Source organism: Oncorhynchus mykiss, chromosome 19 (assembly GCF_057628025.1).
Source record: "Oncorhynchus mykiss isolate SJ-2025 chromosome 19, ASM5762802v1, whole genome shotgun sequence".
NCBI lineage: Eukaryota > Metazoa > Chordata > Actinopteri > Salmoniformes > Salmonidae > Oncorhynchus > Oncorhynchus mykiss.
Window position 1 is genome coordinate 39,691,230 of NC_143040.1, and position 24,343 is coordinate 39,715,572.

Sequence of the window (24,343 nt, forward strand, 5' to 3'; positions counted from 1 at the left end):
GTAATATGATCCATTTGCAATCTCAATTATTTTCATTAGAATAGTAGTCAAATTGTCCTAGAGTTTGAAGCGTGCCTATGAGCCAATTTATTTGGCGAGACAGCTGTGCATGGCTGCATCTCACTGTAGTAGGCCGTAGGCTATGTTTAGGTTATTTTGATCTCCATTCTCCTTTTATTTGCTGTGATTGTTTACCGTTAATGAAACTAGCCTAAATATAGATGGTGTCATGCCTTTATCAATATTATATTTTGTTTACTAGGCCTACTACTTGGTACCACTGTTTTGTTCTGTTCACGTTTGCAGTTGTGTCGGTATTCTAAGCTAAACTGCTATTCAGTATTTTTGTTTGCGTGCATGAATAACCAGGCTTCTACTTTCAGCATTTAGTTGCCGTTATTTTGGTAAAACAGCTGTGTGTATGGCTGCATTCACATAGGGTAATTCCCCTTTTACAAACAGCCTATCTGTTTTGTAGCCTATATTCAATACCAAAACAGCCTTGCTCTAGTATGTAGGGTGCTGTCCATTGTAATGATTCAGCGCAACGGCGATAGGCTACAGATTTCACTCCAAAACTGTCACTTTCAAAGCACTCAATCAATGGTCTCGGAGTCTCTGCATTTGAACTTTGTTTATTGTGTGATATAAGCAGAATTCAATATAATTCCAATGGAAGAAACCCCCAAAAGTGTACCCTCTCACTGACATACGTCCTTGATTAATCCCTTGTATTGCTTGTTGAGGTTTGTTTATGGTCTGAACCTTATCATGTGAAGGACTAGTTTCTGGAACAACAGAAGCTCAGACAGTGCTCGCAGTCGCTGTGCTGCATGGTCCTCATTCTTCAGTCATAAATGCCTGGGAGCAACTATCAGTTGAGGTTTTATATGAGGTTTTATATTCTCCATATCCATGGTATAATTATAATTGATCCACTGTATTTTAATTTTTTTTAAATCACAGAGCATGCAATCATGTTTGCTATGCTTACAGAGTAAGCTTAGAGGGAGTGTTTTTAAGGACCATTGCTTTAAGTTTTAAGATGCATTTTCAGTTTGTTAGTCACACGACAGATTGACGAGGACAAGTGGACTACTGTTTTCATGAAAATAATCTAGATCGCAATCGTATCATTTTACTTGGTATGAGTAAAATACTTCTCTGTTAAGTTGGTTGTATATTGTATACCAATGTGCTATATTTTCTATATTTCTGTATTTCTATTACCACAACCACAGAACAAATATCTAAAATACAGGTGAATACTAGCACATTGGAAAAGCACATTGAAGTTTAATCTTGGAATTTGTAGCCTGTCGACTCTGTATTTTAAGTGATCATGTCCTTGGTTGTCCATTGTCATCCCTGAACAATTACAGTAACTGTGCTGGCCAGGCAACTAATAGTCAGGCCACTGTTAAACTGACATCCTGATTCTCTCAGAACCAGAGGGTCATTGCAGGGTGGGACATCACACGGGTGACACTGAGGTTGCATCCCAACAGACTCCCTATTCCCTATATAACGCACTACTGTAGGACGCTGGTCAACAGTATGTACTATGTAGGAAATAGGGTGCCATTTTGGATACACACACTGTCTTAGTACCAGAATGTCACTGCCCGGTGAGACAACATAGTTGACAGTGCTTTCCTCACGATTGGTAAAGAGAAGATACAAAGGGATGGTGGAGGAAGACAGGATTGATTGAACATACATTGCGATAAATTCCCTTGGAAGAGGGTCTGTTCAGTTGAACAGATGTACCTCCTTAGTGTGCAAATCACTGCAGAGATTTCAAAATGGCTGAGGTGTCTGAAGCTGCGTCGCCATTGGCACCGTATAACAACACATTTCACCACACTCATCAAGCAGAAAACAATAGCAGTGGACTACCCCTGAACTCAGTGTTTAATGCCCTGCTGCAGTTGCTGGATATATTGGTCCCAAGCTTCCAGGAACATTTGGGCTCCATGCCTCATGGTCATTACCATGGTCAGCTTCCATTCAATTAAACACACAGACACAGGCACACACACTGACTTGTGCACACACTTACACTGGGTGCAGTTTCTATTGACTAAGGGACCCCTGAATGATGGTCTCCCAACTCGCCAGAGGTATAATTATCAAGTAAACACACAATCTACTTCCCCCACATACTCTCTCACACACTCCCACACACATACACACTTTTCCTCACACCCCAGCACACACACACACACACAAACACACTCTTTCCCCTCACACACAGCCAGACTCACCCATACACACGCTCTCTTCCTCACACCCTGGCATGCACACACACACACACACACACACACACACACACAGGAGAGTATTGATCTCAGGGGTTCCACTGGATTATGAAAAATGGTCCCCAGCCCTAATGGTTTGGCCTGAGATAGACTGCCTCTTCTGTTCTGAGCAAATAAGAAGGTGCAAACATGAGCAGAAAATATCAAATCTGTGTTAAATGTTGTCTTGGGTTGTCATTACATCTACTAGAATTGATTAAGTGCTAAAATAGAGATATTATGGAGTAACGGGGCTTTCCTGACCGACAGATGGTTTCCCTGGGAGATGAAAATGTGAGTTTCTTTACTTTACAAGCACCACAGGACTGTGATTTTCTGTCAATAATCATGTGAGACTATCAAAAACATGCTCAGACAATTATCATAATCAAGGACACGTCTGGTCTAGCTGAAATGCAACTATCCACTGAGATAAAATATGGAGAATATTCACAGATCAAAGCAACATGACATTGACAGCTTTTCATCCCATTCAATGAAAATCTATTTGAGAGTATTAGAGACATTGTTGGCTGAGATAGGCTCACTTGACATTGACATAAACCCTCTATGTCCCCTTCTATGAAAGTTGGTGACCACACTTCAGTGCAGTTTGACTTAATTTGACCTTGACACCATTGCCTGTTAGCCTCTCTCCTCTAATCAGGTTCAGCCCCTGCATTAAGGCTATGTCCATTGTTACCAGATATAGTGTGTGTGTGTGTGTGTGTGTGTGTGTGTGTGTGTGTGTGTGTGTGTGTGTGTGTGTGTGTGTGTGTGTGTGTGTGTGTGTGTGTGTGTGTGTGTGTGTGTGTGTGTGTGTGTACACTTCTGTGTGTATGCCTGTGTCTCTGTGCATGAGTCCCTATGCGGACTAGAGAATAGTTGTAGGATGTCTGGCTGGGAGAATGTGTCCTATAACCTACAGGAATAGAGGATACGTTGCTCATAACATTGGCTGCCACCCTTACTTCACTATCGCTACCATTATTGCCGGTTTCAAAACATGACAAATTGAGCTCACATTATAAAGAGGATTTCAAACCAATTTATTAATGAAAATTTACATCTGCTCTTTATTCTAGAGTGAAATAGCATCATATGTGTTTCTTAGAAAGGAATGTAATGTGTTCATCTCAATACAGGTATCATGGCTTTCTTTAGCCTTTCCATGACTGTGAATGGATTCATTTGGTGTCAGGGTGCTACTATTGATCACCAAACTGTACTGAAGGCGCTGAGAGACTTGGATTGAACCACAAAATCAGACTGGATAGAACCAGAGCCATAGATAAACAAGCTACAGTATACAAGTACAACTCAGTTTAGATTCAGAATTTTAATGACAGGCATCTTGGCAAAGAAAGTTCCTCAACACATTCTAGTTAGAATGCAAATTAGAATGTTATCGTTATGGGATGGTTGGTGCCAACATGGAGGATGCTTTGCTAAACTCTATATGTATACACACTAAGATTTCGTTGGTGAGGTTCATGGTTCTATGTGGAACCATGATGACTCCAAGAACCCTTAGTGTGTATCGTTGTCTTTTGATAGCTCCTTTTCAGCTAGAACAACCATGAGTATGAGAGAGATAGAGAGATAATAGAGAGAGAGACTCCTCCACCTGGCACTGTGATATCTAAACACCTCATGATGGATCTGACCCTAAATGTTAAACATGAATATATGTTGGCCACTGGAAAGCGACAACAGCGGGATGAATTGCTGTGGTGTGTAGATTGATTCTCCAATCTAATGTGAATTAGCCATTGCACCCTCCCACATATAGACAGAGTGGCCTGATAGATGTAACAGAATTGCATATTTTCTGATTCATTACATTATTATCTGGCATTTCTCCGCTCGCTGGGTAAGTGGATTGGAGGGGAGCTGCTATGATTTCCTGCTCTACCCATCTCAGTCAGGGCCTGCGTCCCAAATGGCACCCTATTCCCTCTACAGTGCATTTCTTTTGACCAGGGCCCATAGAGCTCTGGTCAAAAGTAGTACACTATGTAGGGATTGAGGTGCTATTTGGGACGCAACCAGGCATAATGGCTGCCGAGGCATCTTTAACGCCTTAATGAACATGTACGCCCGCTCTTGGAGATCCCTGCTACTTACGTTATTGACACCGGGAATTGAAGTGTCTCATGCCTCCCTACAATCGTCAATAATCCTGCTGATTGCATTCTAACTGGGTTAAAAGCCGCTAGCCACATAAATAATACACCACCTACGTTATTACAGTCATAGAATAGCACTCAGACAGACATGTGGATATAAAATATGATTGGCACTGACATAACATTATAAAACGATGTTGCATGAAGATGCAGTATATCCACTAATGATTTATTCAAGGTATGGTATCAAGGGAATAGTGATGTAAATAGTCAATAGCATTATCAGTGGATCATACTAATCACCGCAAACAGGTACCTCAAAAAACACCAAGCACCAAACAGGTATCCCAAACAAACCCAAGCAACCACAAACCACCCCAAACAACAGCAAACATCCACAAAACAGGTACGCCAAGCAACCCAAACCAACCCCCAAAAAACACAAACAGGTAGCAAAAACAACCCCAAACAACCACAAAACGGGTACCCCAAACAACCACAAACAACCCCTAATAGAAAATGAAACAACCCCAAATAGGAACCCAAAAGTACCCCAAACATTAAAATGGCGCCGGAAGAAATGGCAGCAGTTTTAGGGGCGCCCAACCCATTGTGTATTATGTGGTGGGTCTTCGCATTATTTGTAACTTATTTTGTACATAATGTTTCTCCAACTGCATCTTACGGCAAAAACGAGCTTCTGGATATCAGGACAGTGATCACTCACCTTAGATTAGACAAATATTTTTTCTACAACAAGGAAGACGCACAGTACATTCTCCAAACACCCCACAGGGCCGACATCCCCGTTATTTGCAAGAGGAAGCAACGCAGGTACAGAGAACAAAGAGTCAGATGCCTTGTCAGGACCCGGAGAAGGCGAGTGGGAAAGCTGCCGTTACCGTCAATATTACTCGCCAACGTGCAATCATTGGACAATAAATTAGACGAGGTACGATCACGATCACGTTTATTTACCACCACAGACAGATGCTGGCATTAAGACCGCACTCAGTCAACTGTATCAGGAAATAAGCAAACAGGAAAGCACTCACTCAGAGGCGGTGCTCCTACTGGCCGTTAATGCAGGGAAACTGAAATCAGTTCTACCAAATTTCTATCAACATGTTAAATGTGCAATAGAGAGGGAAAAAAATTCTAGATCACCTGTACTCCACACACAGAGACACGTACAAAGCTCTCCCTCGCCCACCATTTGGTAAATCCGACCACAACTCTATCCTCCTGATTCCTGCTCACAAGCAAAAATTAAGGCAGGAAGCACCAGTGACTCAGTGGTGAAAAAGTGGTAAGATGAAGCAAATGCTAAACTATAGGACTGTTTTGCTATCACAGACTGGAACATGTTCTGGGATTCTTACGGTGGCATTGAGGAGTACGCCACATCAGTCACTGGCTTTATCAAGGACGTCATCCCCAAAGTGACTGTACGTACATACCCCAACCAGAAGCCATGGATTACAGGCAACATTTGCACTGAGCTAAAGGGTAGAGCTGCCGCTTTGAAGGTGAAGGACTCTAACCCGGAAGCTTACAAGAAATCCCGCTCTGCCCTGCACCGAACCATCAAACAGGCAAAGCGTCAATATAGGGCTAAGATTGAATCATACTACACTGCCTCCGACGCTCGTCTTATGTGGCAGGGCTTGCAAACTATTTCAGACTAAGGGAAGCACAGCCGCGAGCTGCCCAGTGACACGAGCCTACCAGACGAGCTAAATCATTTCCATGCTCGCTTAGAGGCAAGCAACACTGAAGCATGCATGAGAGCATCAGCTGTGTAGCCGACGTGAGTAAGACCTTTAAACAGGTCAACATACACAAGGCTGCAGGGCCAGACGGATTACCAGGACGTGTGCTCCGGGCAGGTGCTGACCAATTGGCAGTTGTTTTCACTGACATTTTCAATATGTCCCTGATTGAGTCTGTAATACCAACATGTTTCAAGCAGACCACCATAGTCCCTGTGCCCAAGAACACAAAGGCAACCTGCCTAAATGACTACAGACCAGTAGTACTCACGTTCGTAGACACGAAGCGCTTTGAAAGGTTGGTAGTGGCTCACATCACCACCATTATCCCAGAAACCCTAGACCCATTCCAATTTTCATAATAGCATTCTAGTTTGCTCTGTTTTTTTGTTAATTCTTTCCTATGTGTCAAGTAATTATCTTTTAGTTTTCTCATGATTTGCTTGGGTCTAATTGTGCTGCTGTCCTGGAGCTCTGTGGGGTGTGTTTGTGTTTGTGAACAGAGCCCCAGGACCAGCATGCTTAGGGGACTCTTCTCCAGGTTCATCTCTCTGTAGGTGATGGCTTTGTTATGGAAGGTTTGGGAATCGCTTCCTTTTAGGTGGTTGTAGAATTGAACGGCTCTTTTCTGGATTTTGATAATTAGCGGGTATCGGCCTAATTCTGCTCTCTTTTGGTGTTCTACTGTATATAGCTAGAGCACTTGTCGTCTAGCACAGGAAAGCATTGCCACAGATAAAAGGAGAAACTTGTGATCAAACCTGAGTTAGTAAGTAGCCTATCTTTTTAAGAACACACGCGGCTAGCCTTGCTCCTTCCCACAGTGATATAACACATTACTTTCCACACAAAGTAATATAGTAAACTAATGCCTTACTTTTGTTAATGATAGAGTAATATGTAATGTATTACATTCCCAAGTAACTAATCCCAACACTGGTGCAGACAAGAGCTAGACCAAAGTTAATGTGGACCAGACCTAGCCAGCTACAAGCTACACCCTGGACCAGAGCTAGTGTGGCCCAGAGCCACGAGCTATACCCTGGACCAGAGATAGCTAGCTACTAGATATGCCCTGGACCAGAGCTAGTGACAAATTATCCCTCAGGTACATGGCATTAGAGCACCTGTACCACTTGTTTGGGGTTATTTGGGGTACCTGTTTGTGGTTGTTTGTGGTTGTTTGTACCCGTTTGTGGTACCTGTTTGTGGTTATTTGGTTCTTTGGGGTACCTGTTTGTGTTTGTGGTTGTTTAATGTTGTTGTTGTTATTTTTTTTTTGGGGGGGGGTACCTGTTTGTGGTTGTTTGTGGTCCTCTGGGGTTGTTTGAGGTACTTGTTTGCAGTTGTTTGGGTTGCCTGTTTGTGGTTGTTTGGTTCTTTGGGGTACCTGTTTGTGGTTGTTTAATGTTGTTGTTATTATTTTTGGGGGGGAGGTGGTACCTGTTTGTGGTTGTTTTTGGCTGGTTGTGGTTCTCTGGGGTTGTTTGAGGTACTTGTTTGCAGTTGTTTGGGTTGCCTGTTTGTGGTTGTTCGCAGTTGATTGGGGTGATTAGTAGGACTCTTATCGATAGATACATTGGAACAAATGACTTCGTAAGAATTCATTAATTTGTCTGTTGAACATGTATTTAACATATTCACCAGATTATGACTGACTAGGTTTAGCATGAGAATAGACAGCATTTTTTTATCAACCTCTCATCTCTGATCCTGAGACCCTATTCTCAATTTCCTTGTCTATATCCCACTCTCAGGACCAGAATGAGATTTCCTCTTCACTCAGCACATCCATGTGGACCTGATGTCCATTCAGCAGTGTCGTGGCCATTCCCCTTCCCATCCCTCCCTTCAACCCACTTCCTCACCCTGGTTCCTGGATATCATTTATCACCACTCCCACTTAATAAGAAATCTTCCCTGGGCAATGTCAGAAAAATAGTAATTTACATTCAATCAATAGGCTACTCAATGAAGATATTACTACCATAGTATTCTCAATCAAGCAGCAAATTCAAGTACAGTAGATGTTCACCTGCATTGATGAGTAATGGGGGAGATGTAGAGTTCCCTGGCTACCCAAACTCCTTGCTCCAGCCAAACACTACGTCATGCCCACAGACATTTGTTTCCTCTCCGCAATGAAGTATGTAGCAAACATAGCTAGAGCAGCTGAAGAGGAAGGAGCAGGTAAGTGGAGCACTTGGTTTTGGTGATGATTTAAAATCTAAATTTGAATATGTTTTTGTGCCAAGTTTACCTCTGACCTGATCCTGCCCTTGTCTCGTTTTAAGTATGTACTGTTGATGATGAATGTTGAGTGATGTTTGTCCGTCTTGTTCAGTAACCTACATTTTAGTGGAGCTAGTCTTTTTCAGAACTCTCAAGCAAATATTAAATCAATGCTCAACTGTTACATGGTGTTGGTTTGCTCACTTCCACATTTGCCAGCTCAAGTTGGATTGTCAGAACCTGTGTAATGGTGTTAGGCAGAGCTCCCCATGCTCTAGTTTAAACGGGAGCTGTGTTCGAATATTCATACTAACCGCACCACCCGTTCTATTTGTGATGTAAATTAGGTATATAGTATACTTATTGCTCATAGTATCGATATATAAAAGGTCCCGGATGTCGTACTGCATTCGCCAAAATACGAAGTGTACAAGCGGTGATCACTAATTCCGTGCTTTTAGGGCCCATAATGCAATTCTTCAGAAAATGGGCGTGGCTTCACATTGTTTGGAGAAAATGCTGGAAAATATGCAGCCTTTAACTAACTATGACAAAGAAAATGTTGAGCAATGTAACAAAGTAATTACTTTCCAAAAAAGTTACTTTACACGTTATGTTGGCTGACAATTTGCTACGCTATCCTTACGAACCACACAGCATATCTTTACAGAAGTCTGTATGGGTATGCTAGCTAGCTACCTAACATTAGTTGGCTACTAATACATCAAACTTGCCAGTATATTAATTCTATGCTATCTAACTAACTACCCAACATTTATTGACTTGATTATTCCCGTTATTCTTAATTTAGCTGTGGTATAGGCATTGTGCGTTCTCAATGGACATTCAGGTACTTTTGTAAATTCGCTCTGGCTATCTACTCCAATTTCAGAGAACTCTCATCTCATCTGAGTGTACCAGACCAGAGAGCAGAATAACTGATGAATTTACGAACGCTCAACACCCGTTGAATATGGCTGGTGTCAGTAAACGTTGGCAAAAAAAGCTCAATTCTATTGTTGCCAGCAGCACAATTACAGTGACCAACACTCTGGTTAGAATGAGGTGTTCTCTATTTTGTGTCTGGAAGTAGCTAGCAAGCTAGCCGACGTTATCCAGTTAGCTTGGGTGCTTGACCGCCGTTGTAAGGTCAGAACGCTCAAATCAACCCTACTCCTTGGTCAGAGCGTCCAGTTTGCACTCTGAACGATCTAAGAGCGAAACACACTGAATTTACATGTGGACAATCTGACAAAGCTCTGAATTTACGAACACCCAGATTGAATTTAAGAACACACCCAAAGTCGTAAAATGTCTAGCTAGTAATTTGTTAAGCTAACAAGCTAGCAAGATGTTGCATAGTAACAGCATCAACTTCCGGTAGACAGGTGAAGCGCTAATACGCTCAACTGAAAGGATACGTTTGTTTACAGTATACTAAAATGAACTAATAGTATATAATATGTAGTATATACACTCCTTAAGTATTTAGTATGCTGTATATTAGTATAGGTATTCGAACACAGCTCTGGTGTGGCACAGTAAGGAAGTGTTACAGAGGGAAAGAGATGGCGGGAGAGGAAAAGGAAGAGGCTAACTGCCTCTGCTCTGTACTCGGTGCTTGTGATTGGATTTCCTGAGCTCTACCATCACCGATGACACAACACAGCCTGCTACAGTAGTTGCTACACTCAGCAGATGACAGCAAGGCTGGCTGTACCTTAGCTAACTTATGGGGAATGTAAGGATTTTATGTTGAAGGTTGATATGACACATGCCAAGGGGTATCCTACGAAGCAGGTATGAGGAGTTAGCAAAGTAACTTTGGTCCACTCTGAGTTCAACTCGGGATAACCGGTCATACAAAAGTGGCTCACCTTTTAGCCACGTACATTTCTATGGCAACGAATCCTTCAGAACTAATGCATCTTACTCTATTGAAATGAGTGAGCCGCGAGTTGAGGATCAATTAAATCAGATTCCCTCCCTGTTGCAAAGATTGCGTCATCATCCCCTTCATTTGAGGAAGACGACTCACTTGATGTTTCAGCATTGTTAGTAAAGAGTTCAGCGTTCGAATAGCCATGTTTGACATGCACGTGCAGTTACAAGCCTGCTAGAGTTAACGGCAGGCGGACGAGCAATATCCACCATTGTAGTTATGTCTTGTTTTGCACGCTTTGTACAAAATAATAAAATGCAGTTCTACAGGATATTTCTTAACGTAGCTCTTTATTAGCTAGCTATAACTTGAAAGTTCACGTATCTCCAACCATGATCAACTGAACATGACCTAACCATCTGGGTGGTCTTAACCAATCATAGCACAGTATGATACGGCTAAAATGCATCCAATTATAATTCAGTATGTTTACACATATGAATATTACAAGTACGATGAAGCCTGAGCTGGAATGTGAAGCTAGCTGAAGCTGGTTAGCTTTAGAAAACACTTTGTAGGATACCCTTCCAGTGTGTTGCTTTAATATTCAGCCTGGGCTGGTAGGTTTAGCAGACCTGGTTTAGTGGTAGAACACCAAAGTGTATTATGTTTCATAAAGCTTTGGAAAAGTCATTAAAAATAACTTTTCTAGATGAAAAAGTTGAACTACAGTTTGTTGAGCATATTATTATCACGTTTAAGGTATGACCCAGATGCAGACAGTGTCAAAGAAACAAATGTTTATTCCTTAAACAGGGGCAGGCAAATGACATGTCAAAAGCAAGCAGGGGTCAATAATCCAGAGAGTGTGCAAAGGGTTCAGAATGGCAGCCAGGGTCAGGGCAGGCAGGGGTCAATAATCCAGTAAAGTGGGGTAAGGTAAAGGATGGCAGGCAGGCTCAGGGTCAGGGCAGGCAAAATGGTCAAAACCGGGAAGGACTAGAAAACAGGAGCGAGAAACAGGCAAGAGCAGGGGTACAAACGCTGGTAGGTTTCACGAACAAAACAAACTGGCAACAGACAAACAGAGAACACAGGTATAAATATACAGGGGGTGATGTCGAAGATGGGCGACACCTGGAGGGGGGTGGAGACAAGCACAAAGACAGGTGAAACAGGTCAGGGTGTGACATGATAAGTATTTCCTTATCACTATGCTGTGCAAGTTCAGAGAAAGTACAGGTAGGGGCAAGGAGAGGGACGGAAGCAAAACTGTTACACGGGTACCATGTTAATCAGGAGAATCTCCTTTGTAATTATGTAAGTCTGAGCAGCGAGCTCATTTGTCATCGATCACTAGACCAAAAATAGTCAGACGTTTTTACTTTTTCCCTTCTTTTTCATTATGCAGGCATAAGAACAGTTGACACCATCCGTGCTAGTTTTCCAGTTTAGCCAATGTTCTTAAGCCGTTTTTCAGCCTTAGTTGAATTTTGACTCGTTCTATTGTCCAGCCTATAGATAGCCAGAGCGAATTTACGAAAGCACACAAAATGTCCATTGAGAAAGCACAATACCTATACAATTTAGCTAAGCTAAGAATGACGAGAATAATCAAGTCAATAAACATTGAGTAGTTAGATAGCCTAAAGTTAATATACTGGCAAGTTTGATGTATAACTACTAACATACTAACTACTAACATACCGGTACATACCGCTGTAAGGACAGTGTAGCTAACAAATTGTCAGCCAAGGTAACTTATTTGAAAAGTCATTACTTTATTACATTGAGTAGCAAATCTGATCTGTAATATGATTAGTATTAGATTATTCTTTAGTAAAGGTTGAATAGTCTATGATTCAGCTATTAGCCCTCCTCCCCAACTTGCAACAAATTATTCTCTTGAGTGGCTCACTTGTGGGCATGCTGGCAGGATATGGCATCTTCGGTTGTGCGCCAAGATTTCTGCATACAGTAGCACATTTGTATGAAGGTGTGGTTATTCACAGGCAAATTGTTATACACTATGGAGGTACATTTGTGTCTTTGTCGAGAGTCAAACCTTTTTTTATTTTCAATCAAAAATAATTGTTCTGGAAGCAACTTTTTTCCGACACAAAGGAAGTCAAAGCGGACACCTACGAAGATGGCATCTCAGGTAAGCAGTACTGGGCTGTATTAACGTATCCTAAAAATGGCATATGCTGCTTTAGATTGGTCATATGTATAAAAAATAAGCTGTTTTCTTTACTTTCAGAGAGCGAGCTGACCAAGGGGTCGAAAATGTAGATATTGCCAGATGTTCACTGTCCGAGGAACAGGTTGTGGAAGCTTTATCGCTGGAAAAGTGTCCATAAACAGAGGTAATTAAACTGCTCTGTGTCTTTTTCTCCATCTCTGCTTGTCTTGTTGTACATGGAACCTATGTCACATTCATTAATTAAAAACCCTTAACCTGTTGTAACTACCCATCCCAGGTCCAGGAGCGTTGTCATCATCTGACACTAATTAGCATAACGCAACGGACATAAATATTACTAGAAAATATTCCTATTCATGAAATCACAAGTGAAATATATTGAAACACAGCTTAGCCTTTTGTTAATCACCTTGTCATCTCAGATCTTCAAAATATGCTTTACAGCCAAAGCAAGACAAGCATTTGTGTAAGTTTATCGATAGCCTAGCATAGCATTATGCCTAGCTAGCAGCAGGCAACCAGGTCACGAAAATCAGAAAAGCAATCAAATTAAATAGTTTACCTTTGATGAGCTTCGGATGTTTTCACTCACGAGACTCCCAGTTAGCAAATGTTCCTTTTTTCCAAAAATATTATTTTTGTAAGCGAAATAGCTCCGTTTGTTCTTCACGTTTGGCTGAGAAATCAACCGGAAATTGCGGTCACGACAACGCCGAAAAATATTCCAAATTAGCTCCATAATATCGACAGAAACATGGCAAATCTTGTTTATAATCAATCCTCAAGGTGTTTTTCAAATATCTGTTCGATAATATATTCACCGGAACAATTGGCTTTTCAGTAGGACCGAGAGGAAAAATGGCTACCTCTGTATTTTACGCAAGAATCACTCTGAGAGCTATCATGTGACCACTTATGCAATGTAGTCGCTTACGCTCATTCTTCAACATAAAGGCGTGAAATTATGTCAACATGCTCTAGACACCTTGGAGAATACGTAGATAAAGGAATCTGGTTGAGAGCCCATTCACTGCTCAATAGGGACGCATCGGAACGCAGAGCTTTCAAAACATGAGTCACTTCCGGAATGGATTTTTCTCAGGCTTTCACCTGCAAAATCAGTTCTGTTATACTCACAGACAATATTTTTACAGTTTTGGAAACTTTAGCGTGTTTTCTATCCTAAGCTGTCAATTATATGCATATTCTAGCATCTTGTCCTGACAAAATAGCCTGTTTACTTTGGGAACGTTATTTTTCCAAAAATGAAAATACTGCCCTCTAGTTACAAGAAGTTTTAAGATGTCAGCTGCTAATTTTCAGATTTACACCACATAAACACAGCCATTTTCACTGGACTATCTGTTGCTGCCAAGTCATGATTTCCCTGGGGGTTAGCCTTGCAATAACCAAGTGGTGAGACACATAGCCCTCTACATTTAAATGTTTCAGGTACACTCCGATAGGTGTGTGTGTCACATACAGTATCTTCTATTGACATTATCTTCTATTGTTTGTCCTCATGTGTCTGTTTTTCAGCATAAAGTACTCTGTAGCCACTTAGTGTGGACACCAGGTGAGACCACACACACACAATAAGTCTCTCTTCTTCACTTCATCCCTCTCCCCTTCTCCCTAAATCCTATAGGTTATGTCAGCTGTTTTGGTGAACCCCTCCCACATTTGATCTGGCTGACACAGGGCATAGCATGATCATAGGTGAGATATCACTTGGTCGGGTCAACAGGAAGTATTATTAAAAATACGTAGCAGTCCCAGCGTTAATGATCCAAGGTCAGTTTTGCATTTCACCTCCTGATTTAAGATGACTGACCGTGTTAGAATAAAAAAAACAAGGCTTAATCATGCTGTCTCTGTGCCCATCTGTCACTCGTCTGCAGGTATGTTTTGATGTGAGAGAGGAAGCCAGTCCCATCATCGCCACCTCACCAGCTCTTAAAACTTCTTAGGGCTGCAATCTCGTTAAAGGGATCGATATGACAACAGCCAGTGAAAGTGCAGGGCGCCATTCAAAACAACAGGAATCTCATAATTAAAATTCCTCAGACATACATACATGTATCTTGTGGTTAATCCCACCACAGTGTCCGATTTTAAATGGGCTTTACAGAGAAAGCACCACAAACGATTATGTTAGGTCACCACCAACTCACAGAAAAATTCTGTCATTTCTCCAGCCAAAGAGAGGAGTCACAAAAAGCACAAATAGAGATAAAATGAATCACTAACCTTTGATGATCTTCATCAGATGACACTCATTGGACTTATACATAACATACATGTATGTTTTGTTTGATTAAGTTTATATTTATATAAAAAAATCTCAGTAAACATTGACGCGTTACGTTCACTAGTTCCAAAAACATCCGGTGATATTGCAGAGAGCCACATCATTTAATAGAAATATTCATTATAAATGTTGATAAATACAGTTGTTAGACATGGAAATATAGATATACCTCTCCTTAATGCAACCGCTGTGTCAGATTTCAAAAATACTTTACGGAAAAAGCAAACCATGCAATAATCTGAGACGGCGCTCAGAAAATAAATACAATTATCCGCCATGTTGGAGTCAACAGAAATCACATTATAAATATTCCTTTACCTTTGACAATCTTCATCAGAATGCACTCACAGGAATCCTAGTTCCACAATAAATGCTTGATTTGTTTGATACTGTCCATTATCTATGTCCAAGTAGCTACTTTTGTTAGCGTGTTTAGTACACAAATCCAAACGCTCGTGCAGGTCCATCCGAACATCGGACGAAAACTTCAAAATGTTATATTATAGGTCGAAGAAACTTGTCAAACTAAGTATAGAATCAATCTTTAGGATGTTATCATAAATCTTTAATAAAGTTCCAACCGGAGAATTCCTATGTCTGTAGAGAAGCCATGGAACGCAGGTCGCTATTATGTGAAATGCGCGTGACTAGGACCTGGCTCTCTGCCAGACCCCTGACTCAAAGAGCTCCCATCCGGCTCCACAACACAGTAGAAGCCTCATTCAAGATTCTAAAGATGGTTGACATCTAGTGGAAGCCCTAGGAAGTTTAACTTGAAATTCGTCCAACCTCAGATTTCCCACTTCCTGTTTGGATTTCTTCTCAGGTTTTGCCTGCCATGCGAGTTCTGTTATACTCACAGACATCATTCAAACAGTTTTAGAAACTTCAGAGTGTTTTCTATCCAATACTAATAATACTATGCATATATTAGCAACTGGGACTGAGGAGCAGGCCGTTTACTCTGGGCACCTCTGGGCACCTTTCATCCAAGCTAATCAATACTGCCCCTGCAGCCATAAGAAGTTTTAAGATAACCTTCGGGCCAACTGGGGGCCCAAGGCTGGTTAGGAGACGCCGCAATTGCGATGAACTGAGAGAATATTAGGGTAGCACTGTAATTCATGAATCATATGCTTGCTGTCTGCTGCTGTTCCTACCTCTTTCCCTTTCTGTCTTCTACACCTCTTTCCCCACCTCGTTGTTTTCTTCCTTGTTTTATAATGCACACCATATGTGCATTGAAGTACAGACTGAACTTGTATTTATAATATTACAATTATCATAATTATAATTCATTTATGAATTTATAACACCTGGATAATGAACTTCTTTCAATAAAGCGTTTCACATTCTCCACTGGTTGAAATTAAGTATCTCATTGAAATACTGTCCTGTGTCCTCAGATTAATGCAGGTGAAGGGAGTTAGATATGCATAGTTTTTTTTCTGTGTATATGAATTTCAAATCAATCATGTTTCTAGTCTATTGCATAGCTACAATGTGTAATCAATGATGTCCCAGGAGCAGGAGTGGTAAACACTGTTGAAGTGCATAATTGTAATACATACAGAGTTTCATATGAATGAAAAAGAATGTCTCTGAGACTCATACCTGAGCCGCACCTTTATTTGCCAAGGACGAGTATATGATCAGTGAATATATTCATCATTGGCACAATTAAGTTATTATATTCTACTCTATCCATAGGCTTCATTAATTAATGCCATTCAGACTTGAAGTTGATACAACAACTATGATAGCTGAGGTTCATAGATTGGTATGAATATTAGTTCAGAACCTAATGTTTTAGGGTCCATACACAGATCGGCTACATACAGTAGCTAGCTACACATCCGTAGGCATACAGTTGTTTTTATCCTCCACTACACAATAAGCAAGTAAATAGTTAGCTAGCTATGTCACTTCAGCAGCATTGCAAGGCAAGGCAAGCTTACCCAATTGTACATTAAATTTACAGTAAATGCTTAAGCTAGCTAGATTCTTTACATCCACTGTTTCACAAGATGACAGCCTGGATTGCTGGTTTTCTCAGGAGTCCCTAAAACATTAAACAACACGAGTTACACATTCATTCTCCTAACACTAGCTAGCTGGCTAATGTTAGCAAGTCAGATAACTTGCTAAATAGCTATTTTCGTAAATTAACTTCATGACAAAAACATATGCACAAACGTTTGTCTCTACATTAACTAACATATTCCTCTCAATTGTACATTTTTTACTTGACTTGTTATGACGCTATAACAACTTACATCTGGTTCCACCGTAATGTTTTGTCAGCCATCTTTATTGAAGAACGCAACAAGGCAAGGGTGGGGCTTGTGACAAAATTTGTCATTGGAACCACTTGATATCATTGGTCATATAAAAACCTTGGGACCCAAATGCATTATGAGTGCTCTAACTCACCCTTGTAGTGGTCTGGAGCAATGAAGCCGTGACGGAGGGTACCCTTTAAGTCCCAAGGTGCAAGCTCACAACTATTAAAGGAGGCACCACTATAGTAACCAAAAAAGTCAAATATATTTTATATTTCAGATTCTTCAAAGTAGCCACCCTTTGCCTTGACAGCTTTGCACACTCGTGGCATTCTCTCAACCAGCTTCCCCTGGAATACTTTTCCAACAGTCTTGAAGGAGTTTCCCACATATTCTGAGCACTTGTTGGCTGCTTTTCCTTCGCTCTGCTGTCCAACTCATCCCAAACCATCTCAATTGGGTTGAGGTCAGGTGATTGTGAGGGCCAGGTCATGTGATGCAGTACTCCATCATTGTCCTTCTTGGTCAAATATCCCTTATACAGCCTGGAGGTGTGTTGGGTCATTGTCCTGTTGAAAACAAATAATAGTTCCACTAAGCTCAAACCAGATGGGATAGCATATTGCTGCAAAATGCTGTGGTAGCAGAATCTCAAATGTAAAATATATTTTCATTTGTTTAACACTTTTTTGGTCACTACATGATTCCATATGTGTTATTTCACAGTGTTGATATCTTCACTATTATTCTGGAATGTAGAAAATAGTAAAAATAAAGAAAAACCCTTGAATGTGTAGGTGTGTCCAATCTTTTTTCTGGTACTGTATATGTTTTATTTTCATGCAAAATAGTACTTTTTCTTCTTTCTTAAATTAATCGAACTCCTAAAAGCAGTATTTCTCTAAAAGTATCCTACTAATAAAATCAGTATTTCTCTAAACATATCCAACAACTAGAAGCAGTGTAGAGTTACAGCCCCTAGTTACCTCCTTTGTGACATGCACTACCGTTCAAAAGTTTGGGGTCACTTACAAATGTCCTTGTTCTTGAAAGAAAAGCACATTTTTTGTCCATTAACATAACATGAAATTGATCAGAAATACAGTGTAGACATTGTTAATGTTGTAAATGACTATTGTAGCTGGAAATGGCTGATGTTTTATGGAATATCTACATAGGCGTACAGAGGCCCATTATCAGCAACCATCACTCATGTGTTCCAATGGCATGTTGTGCTAGCTAATCCAAGTTTATCATTTAAAACTATTTTGCAATTATGTTATCACAGCTGAAAACTGTTGTTCTGATTAAAGAAGCAATAAATATGGCCTTCCTTAGAAAAGTTGAGTATCTGGAGCATCAGCATTTGTGGGTTCGATTACAGGCTCAAAATGGCCAGACACAAAGACCTTTCCTCTGAAACTCATCAGTCTATTCTTGTTCTGAGAAATGAAAGCTATTCCATATGAGAACTTGCCAAGAAACTGAAGATCACGTACAACGCTGTGTACTACTCCCTTCACAGAACAGTGCAAACGTGCTCTAACCAGAATAGAAAGAGGAGTGGGAGGCCCCGGTGCACAACTGAGCAAGAGGACAAGTACATGAGTGTCTGGTTTGAGAAACATGTCCTCAACTGGCAGCTTCATTAAATAGTACCCGCAAAACACCAGTTTCAATATCAACAGTGAAGAGGCAACTCGGGGATGCTGGCCTTCTAGGCAGAGTTGCAAAGAAAAAGCCATATCTCAGACTGGCCAATAAAAAGAAAATATTAAGATGGGCAAAAGAACAGACACTGGACAGAGGAATATTGGAAAAAAGTGTTACGGACAGACAAATCTAAGTTTGAGGTGAAGGATCACGAAGAAGCCATCTGTCAAGCATGATGGAGGAAATGTGGTGATCTGGGGGTGCTTTGGTGGTAGTAAAGTGGGAGATTTATACAGGGTAAAAGGGATCTTGAAGAAGGAAGGCTATCACTCCATTTTGCAACACCATGCCATACCCTATGGACGGCTCTTCATTTTTTCCTCAATTTCACCTTTTATTGTAAAAGATGCATGCGAACTTCATCATCCAAGCATCACACGGAACACATCCACAGCCAAACTCATTCCTTAAACCAGTCTAAATTACAGGTTGCATTGACAAAAAAAAAAAAATCATAAATTAGCGATATAACAGCTAGACTTGTTTACAATGTACAACATCTCTGGCCAACACAAGGGAGAAATGTAATATTGTTTAGAAATAAAGATACGTGTGAGCTAAGCTAACAGAAGCTACATTGTATTTATTTAGTATTTTTATTTATGGGGTAGATCAGCTTTAATGTTGCAGATCGATTGTATCTTCCATCAATGTAATTGTCTATATCATTTCCTATCCACTATGTAATAAAAAAATATATACAGTATACATTACCTGTCAAAAGTTTGGACACACCTACTCATTCCAGGGTTTTTCTTTATTTTTACTATTTTCTACATAGAAACTAGGCGTATGTCGCGGATCACTACTTCTCACGAGTGCCATTTGAATTTAACAAAACAAATATTTTTGAGAAATTCCTTCTGGAACATGTGAACTTTCATGTTCCTTAATAAAACTCTAATGCCACCAGTAAATACAAATACAATTGTTAAATTATGAGCCTAGTTGGTTTAGCCACAGAAATAGACCGCAACCTTCCCATTAGCCATGATTGGCTGAGATAATGAGTGGGCTGCCAAGAGATGAGTTTGAATTGGGCTCCAGCTTTTTTTTATATATTGCTTAGTAGAACTGCATAAGTGTTGCTCTCCATTTTCTGGAGGACCGAGTTTTGAAGTCAGTTGAATTAGAGTATGGTAGCTAAGGAGATGGAGAAAACACCTGTCTCCGGATTACATCTTCAAACTAAGGGCCACCATGGCATTCATGACAGGGAGAAGCATCCAACCATGATATGTGCGGGTAAGCTAGCTAACATTGAACATGGTTGGTTAGCTACCTGCAGATTCATGAGTTATGGTTAATTGTTTACCTAGCTAGCTACATGCTTTAACAGAAGACGTGTTCTCTCATTTGTGTCTGGAACTAGCTAGCAAGCTAGCCAATTAGCTTGGGTTCTTGACTGCCGTTGTGAGGTCAGAACACTCGGATCAACCCTACTCATCGGCCAGTGTCCAGTGCCCACTCTGAATGCTCCCAGAGCGAAACGCTCTGAATTTACAAACTGACAGCACAGTCACAGTCACCAACTCTCTGGATAACATAAAAACAGCATAACCACCTCTGCTACGGCGAGTAAGATCTGCCATACTTTCAGACATGTAAATTACCAGACCCGGACTCAGGGATAGCTAACCCTGGAGATTATTTTTAATCTCTACGTATACTGTACAGTGGTTCTTCCTTTAAAAGTTGTGTCGTACTGCAGCACAGCTTGCGGGCTGATTCAGAATTCTATGGCATGTGTCAGCCATTATTTCCATTAATGCTAGTTAGTGCTAGTTTGACCACCAGAGGGCATCTTTGAGAATCATTTGACTGTTTTTAATATTGGCTGTACTAGGGAATTGAAAAGCTATTTTGTAAGAAAATAGTATATGGGATTGATTTTTTAGAAATGTTGCTTAATTAATTTGCTTAATGTTATAGTGTTTCTATTCCAAGAAAAACTAAAAACTAGAAAGGAAAATATGGCTCTGTACAATGTGACCGGTCGGGAGTAAGTGACTGCGAGTGAAGAGCAAAATAATCCTCACCTTTCCCCACTCTAATTATAGGCTAACCAATACCCAAACAGAGATTCAGTGAAAATAGAAATATCTTTGATTTATCAAGACCAGTCCCCATGCTTGTCTCAGAGTAGCACGAAACATTGCTGAAATAGTTGACCACACGCGGGTAGGCTATTGCTTCAAATCCTATGATAAAAATTGGATGACTTTGGGTGTTCTAGTAAGCAACAACTTCATTAGCCAACATTATTCTTAAAAGAACTCCAGCACAGAGAAGAGAAAGGAGCCTTAAATAATTAAACAATAAAACGACTGAATCCGCCACGTATCTTGACTCTGACTGTTGGAAGTCGATTTTCAGAGCTCACAGGTGTGCCTGGCATGGATTGTGACTCCTTCTCATTCCTCGCCCTCTTCAATGCATCATTCTCCGCCTGACTCACCGCCAGTGCCTCCTGACTCTCCGCCAATGACGAGTGACTCTCCGCCAATACCGCCTGGCTCTGGACCAATGCATCAGCTGTTGCCAGTTTCTCTGCCCTAAGATAATGCTTCTCTTTCTGCTGGTCTGCCTTCAATGACTTGATCTCGGTCTTCAAAGTTTGAATCTAATCCATGTGCACCTTCATCAGATGAGCAGACTGGTACCGCCCTGAGCCCCCATCGATTACAGTGGCCTACGATCGAAACAATTAAGAATTAAAAGTGACGCCAACACACAAATGTACTGTTCTGTAGTTTCGACCCAGTGATTCGTCTGACAAACAAAGACCTTCATGTCCTGCAGGCCCAGGCATAGATTAAAGCAGGCGAGACATTCAATGACATCATCTTCACATTGCAACAGAAAAAAAGGAAGAAGATCAAGCAAGCTGAGTCCCCTCAAACTCCATGTGTGGGGGGCAATATCTCACCAGGGACCAGGCCCATATTAGATTTTTATGGTAAGCTTAGCTATTTACAAAGAAAAAGGTACAACATATTATAGCCTACACTTCACGGACTGCTATGTGTTCCACAATAATTCACTATTGCCTCCTTTTTCAGGTATCATGGCTCAAGATTTCTTTGAGGAAGAAATCATCAAACGATATGCTGGACCCTATGTCAGAGAGGTGTTTCAGAAATATTTTGTTATGTTTAGACCTATTTACATGTATATTTCTAGTATTGTACCTAATGTTGGCTGTTAGGCTAAATAGATTTTTTTTCTTCTCCAAATGCAGACAATGACCCAAAACACATCTCTACATGTACAGTTGAAGTCGGAAGTTAACATACACTTAGGTTGAAGTCATTAAAACTCCACTCCACAAATTTCTTGTTAACAAACTAGTTTTGGCAAGTCAGTTAGGACATCTACTTTGTGCATGACAAGAAATTTTGCCATCAATTGTTTACAGACAGACTATTTCACTTATAATTCACTGTATCACAATTCCAGTAGGTCAGAAGTTTACATACACTAAGTTGACCGTGCCTTTAAACAGCTTGGAAAATTTCAGAAAATGACGTTATGGCTTTTGAAGCTTCTGATAGGCTAATTGACATAATTTGAGTCAGTTGGAGGTGTACCTGTGGATGTATTTCAAGGCCTACCTTCAAACTCAGTGCCTCTTTGCTTGACATCCTGGGAAAATCAAAAGAAATCAGCCAAGATAATTTTTTTTAGATTTTTTATCGAAGTTTATCGATCGCACGATAAAACATTATGTACACTTAGCATTAAGCAGCTTGGTCACGAAAATCAGAAAAGCAATCAAATTAATCGTTTACCATTGATGATCTTCAAATATTAACTGGTGAAGGCCATCAAGACGCTTTGGATTGAGAAATCGATGATACAACAATGCAACAAATACATTGATAATCTCAGCAAGGTTGTACCTATGGTCATGGAGCTGAGGGGACATGCAACTAAAAGTAGTTGAAATATACATCAAATACATTGTAAGTTGAGGGATTTTCACATCTACAGTAGCCGAGCTATTAAATTACCATTTTGTAAATAAATTGATGTATGAAGTGTCTATTGTCCTGCTAATAGCCCATCATGGAATGACTAAATATGTTAACCTCTCTAGGGGGTATGGGATGCTACTGTCCCACCTAGCCAACATCCGGCGAAATTGCAGGGCGCCAAATTCAAAAACAGAAATGCTCATAATATATATTTTTTTAAACATACAAATGTTATACACCGGTTTAAAGATTAACTTCTTGTTAATCCAACCGTTGTGTCAGATTTCAAAAAGGCTTTACGGCGAAAGCATACCATGCGATTATCTGAGGACAGCTCCCAGCACACAAAACATTACAAACAGTTACCAGCCAAGTAGAGGAGAAACAAAAGTCAGAAATAGCGATAAAATTAATCACTTACTTTTGATGATCTTCATATGTTTGCACTCACAAGACTCCCAGTTACCCAATAAATGTTTGTTTTGTTCAATAAAGTCCCTCTTTATATCCTTAAACCTCAGTTTTGTTGACACGTTTTGTTCAGTAATCCAATGGCTCCAAGGCAGTCACAACAGGCAGACGAAAAATCCCAAAAGTATCAGTAAAGTTCGTAGAAACATGTCAAACAAAGTTTATAATCAATCCTCAGGTTGTTTTTAGTCATAATAATCAATAATATTTCAACCGGACAATAGCTTCATCAATGTAAAAAAAAACAAGAAAGGTGCGCTCTCGGTCGTGGTCCACTCATTCAGAGAGGTCTTACTCTCTCATTTTTCAGAATACAAGCCTGAAACCATTTCTAAAGACTGTTGACATCTAGTGGAAGCCATTGAAAGTGCAATCTGAGTCCTAAGTCATCGGATACTGTAAAGGCAGTAAATGGAAAACTACAAACATTTAAAAAATCCAGCTTCCTGGATGGATTTTTCTCAGGTTTTCACCGCCATATCAGTTCTGTTATACTCACAGACAATATTTTAACAGTTCTGGACACTTTAGGTTGTGTCCTATCCATATCTACCAATTATGTGCACATCATAGCTTCTGGGCCTGAGTAACAGGCAGTTTACTTTGGGCACTCTTTTCATCCGGAGGTGAAAATAGTGCCCCCTACCCTAGTGCCCCCTACCCTAGTGAGGTTAGTCCACAAACAGGAAGTGGAGTTCCAGAGCTCACAGGTGTGCCTGGCTTGGATTTTAAATCCATCTCATTCCTCGTCCTCTTCAATGCCTCATTTACTGCCTGACTCTCCACCAATATCACCTGCCTCTGGACCAATGCATCAGCAGATTAATTTTACAATCATGGCTAAGCGATTTAATTAAGGGTTACAGTTAGGAAAATATGACGCTGTACAACGGGACCAGTTGAGAGTACTGTAGGCCTAAGCTACTAAGTGACTGCAAGTTAAGAGCAAAATAATCCTAACATTCCCAAATAAAAATCTGATTTATCAAGACTAGTCCCCATGCTCTATCATTCAGTAATAATAATTATAATAATCGCTGGATAAATGATTGGCTCGCGGAACTCATTAAG

General features: G+C 40.5%; 1 long non-coding RNA gene across 1 annotated transcript in view; it reads right to left on the bottom strand.

Moving 5' to 3' along the window:
- LOC149975188 (uncharacterized) overlaps positions 1–24,343 on the bottom strand; it is a 226,937-nt gene that overhangs the window by 184,896 nt on the left and 17,698 nt on the right. The gene's annotated exons all lie outside the window — the stretch shown is intronic.